Source organism: Scylla paramamosain, chromosome 30 (genome assembly GCF_035594125.1).
Source record: "Scylla paramamosain isolate STU-SP2022 chromosome 30, ASM3559412v1, whole genome shotgun sequence".
In the NCBI taxonomy this organism is placed as follows: Eukaryota; Metazoa; Arthropoda; class Malacostraca; order Decapoda; family Portunidae; genus Scylla; species Scylla paramamosain.
In genome coordinates this window covers 12,110,190-12,114,114 of record NC_087180.1, presented here as the reverse complement: position 1 = coordinate 12,114,114, position 3,925 = coordinate 12,110,190, and positions in this window count along the sequence as shown.

Here is a 3,925-nt window from a genome sequence, read left to right as displayed (position 1 = left end):
AGTTACCTTGCGCAAAATTTCCTCATCGAAAAACTTCTTTACAACATGGCTCGCTCATTACGCCGCCCGGGAAGGGCCTAACTTGTCCATAATTCCCCGGTGAGGCCAACTAAATATCGGGGCTACCTGGCCGGCGAGGAGCGGCGGGGCGGGGCGGGGCGGGGCGGGGTGGGGTGAAGCGGGGCGGGGCGGGGCGGCTCATCCCTACCACTCACTACAGTACGCCACCCACGACAAGCCCACGCTGCTCAGCCTGTCCCCTCGCCCCTGCATTGACACCGCACCCTCACACACACCCACACACCCACCCGCATCCAACCTCACAGTTTTACATCCACGCACACCCTCACATCACCTCCACACGGCTTCGTACCTCCACCCGAACAAAACCTCACAACTCCACCTCCATTCATCCTCACAATTGCACACAGAATCTCACAACCACATCACACAGCCTCACTTTTCCATCACACATTCAAATCACCTACGAACCTCATGCACACACACACACACACACACACACACACACACACACACACACACACACACACACCTAAACCCCAACTCATCAGGGTCACCCCACCACAACCACAACGAACACACCCTTGCCCCTCCTCCTTCTCCACCCTCCCTAATACACATATACGTCCATACATACCATAGATAACCTTCTAATCTTATCTGCCTTACCTTATCAGCAGCGTTATATTAAGGTTTCACAAGTAACACAGATCTACTTCACCGCCTCCTACTTCCTTCACACGTGTCCGCATTGTACTTCGTTGTAGAGCAGCGTCTTGTATTCCTTGTAAAGTTTTGTCTTGCTCCTTTTAAAAACTGGAGTGTCTAGTGCAGATGTTTCGTTAATTTCATTCTGTTCCTTCCCTCTCTCTCTCTCTCTCTCTCTCTCTCTCTCTCTCTCTCTCTCTCTCTCTCTCTCTCTCTCTCTCTCTCTCCCTTCCGCGGTGACCCTTCACAATGCCCTTCCCTTAATTTGGTGTGATTAGGTGAAGAAGGGAAGCAGATGCACTGGGATAGAGAGGGAGACGCACCATAACAAATCACTCTGACTGCTGCTGCTACTCCTTCTACTACTACTACTACTACTACTACTACTACTACTACTACTACTACTACTACTACTACTACTACTGCTACTACTACTACTACTACTACTATTACTACTACTACCACTACTACTACTACACTGCTACTACTACTGCTCCTGCTGCTGTTATTATTATACAAGTATAATTTATATAAATTAGAACTTGTATACATATGTATATATAACTTTTGTTTTACTATTTGTCTTAACTCCCTCTCCCTCTCCTTCCCCACTCCCCTCCCTCTCTCTCTCTCTCTCTCTCTCTCTCTCTCTCTCTCTCTCTCTCTCTCTCTCTCTCTCTCTCTCTCTCTCTCTCTATATATATATATATATATATATATATATATATATATATATATATATATATATATATATATATATATATATATATATATATATATATATATATATATATATATATATATATATATATATATATATATATATATATATATATATATATATATATATATATATATATATATATATATATATATATATATATATATATATATATATATATATATATATATATATATATATATATATATATATATATATATATATATATATATATATATATATATTTCTACGTGCCTCTATCACGCACACACACACACACACATTTGAGAGAGAGAGAGAGAGAGAGAGAGAGAGAGAGAGAGAGAGAGAGAGAGAGAGAGAGAGAGAGAGAGAGAGAGAGAGAGAGAGAGAGAGAGAATGTATTCCTATATCAAAACATTAAACATTCATCACGACCAGCCTACCAACAAACACACACACACACACACACACACACACACACACACACACACACACACACACACACACACACACACACACACACATCCTCCTATCACCACCACCACCACCACCACCACCACCACTTCCTCCTCCCCCATCATTTTCCCCTGTGTCACGCCTTCCCTCCCGGCCCCCTCTCCCCCACTTGACACACACTGCTCCTCTCTCATCTATATCTAAGACGCCTGAAGACCCACAAGCGTGTTCGTGCTGTATTTTGTCCGGCACTCTTATCGCGCCAGGACACAAGGGCGACTGAGTTTTATTTTTGTCCCCCCTCGCCTCGTTCATTTTTTGGCCGGGAGCAGATATTTTCTATACCTGTGCCAGCATTAACTCCGCCTCTGTGTCCGCCGCCGACTCCCGACGCTGTTCCTCCCAATACAAAATTCCGCCGCTCTATTCCCCTGCTCGATTCGGCGTCTCCACTTCAAACTTCTACTTTTTTTTTTATACTGACAATATAGAAATGAAAAAATGAATGCAATATATACTGTAAATGAAGCGGACTATGCAGAAAATAAGATAAGGCACTCAAGTACATGAGGTGCAGCAATATATCGCCCATCCAGACTTCACTGTTTTTCATGCTGACTATATAGAATGGCACAAAGGAATACTATATAATGTAAATGAAAAAGGACTATATAAAAAAAATAAATAAATGTAGTCGTTCTTATAATAATTTAACTTTTCCAAGTCACGCATTACACAACGAGTCTATCTCTCCAAACTTGACTTTTTTTTTTAAATACTCACTATATAAAATGTCAAAAAGAGATACTAAATATCCTGGAAATGCACAGTTACATAAAAAAAAATACATAGTCACACTTACACACACACACACCAATTTTTTCCAAGTCAAGCACCAAAACCTGAAAGAAAATAATAGGTTGTAAATGCTAAGGATTACGTGAATGTATATATTAAAACTACAAAAGGCAACCAACTTGTATAAATAACTGTTACATTATCACTACTATAGCAAATCAACTTTCCGTGAACATAGACAAACCAGAACAAACCTTTCCCACAAAATAAATAAATAAATAAAAAAAGAGTTAAGGTCAATGAAAAAAAAAAAGCCACACAAAAGTTCGTCACTGATCATTTTCCCTCCGTGACTGAGAACAAATGAACAAAATACGGTAAAAGGCGAAGACTGAAGTGCCCCTCCCCCTTTTCCACCACCACCACCACCACCGTACCTTCACCCCCAGCGTGCATCACTCTCGCCCAAACGACCCAACTACAAGTATTACCCGTTTTTAAGGGTTGAAGCGACGCCCCTTCCCTCGGCCGACTTTATACGGGCAGTGAGCGTGAACGTACGACATGCTTCTGGCGGGGAGGGACGAAAGAGAGAGAGAGAGAGAGAGAGAGAGAGAGAGAGAGAGAGAGAGAGAGAGAGAGAGAGAGAGAGAGAGAGAGAGAGAGAGCAGCACCGTATGTGTAGAAAAAAAATAACTGAAAAGAAAATGAGAGTAAGATTGAGGATAGGATCAGATAAGAAATATAATTAGTTGTAAAAATAGTAAAAATAAAAAAAAATAAAGACAAGAAAGATTTTATAAAGAAATGCTAAGAAAAATAACAACAACAACAACAACAACAACAACAACAGAGCAAGAAAAGTGTAACACATGACATAAATAAAATATATATTATGAGAAAGGAAAAAAAGTGAAGATAAAGAAAAAACTGATGGCAAAGAAAACTATTTTGGAAATACGAGGAAAATGTGAAACATCAAGGAGGAGGAGGAGGAGGAGGAGGAGGAGGAGGAGGAGGAGGAGGAGGAGGAGGAGGAGGAGGAGGAGGAGGAGGAGAAGGAGGAGGAGGAGGAGAAGAAGGAAGAGGAAGAGGAAGAAGATTATGAAGGATTACAAAGGAAAACAAACAGCAACGGACCTTTTGGATCCTGCCAGGTTGTTTGATGATGAAGAAAACATAAGTTATCACAGGACAGGTTGCCTTGACAGGAAGACTAGGTGAGTAAGTTCGATTCCC